Source organism: Pteropus vampyrus, unplaced genomic scaffold, assembly GCF_000151845.1.
Source record: "Pteropus vampyrus isolate Shadow unplaced genomic scaffold, Pvam_2.0 Scaffold286, whole genome shotgun sequence".
NCBI classification, from domain to species: domain Eukaryota; kingdom Metazoa; phylum Chordata; class Mammalia; order Chiroptera; family Pteropodidae; genus Pteropus; species Pteropus vampyrus.
The window spans coordinates 1,542,789-1,543,183 of record NW_011889067.1 but is presented as its reverse complement, the minus strand read 5'-3'; positions in this window follow the sequence as shown (position 1 = coordinate 1,543,183).

The window sequence follows — 395 nt, the reverse complement described above, 5'->3', positions numbered from 1 at the left end:
GATTCGTGACAGGACTGCGAGACACAGGTGGGGACTCTGAGCTCGACAGCCAGCCGCCGGAAAATACCGCCCCTGTCCTCTTGCCATTGGCTTCTCACTTTTCATGACGAGAAATCCTCCTCGTCCGTAGGCTAATAGAGTTATCAATCACCGCGGCGCCTTCTGGGAAATGTAGTCCCGAGTAAGCCCTCCAAGGACTCAAGAGTCCGGGACGCCCAGTTCCGAGAGGTGACAAGTGCTAAACCCAATTCCCGAGCTACTTGATTGCAGATGTCACCTTTCCAGAGCTGAGAGGCGGATCAAGGGCTGTACCCCCAGAGAGGGATCTGCAGATGCGAACCTCCTGGCCTCACGCGACTACCGTGGAGCAGCCGGCTACTAACGGCGGCGTCAGC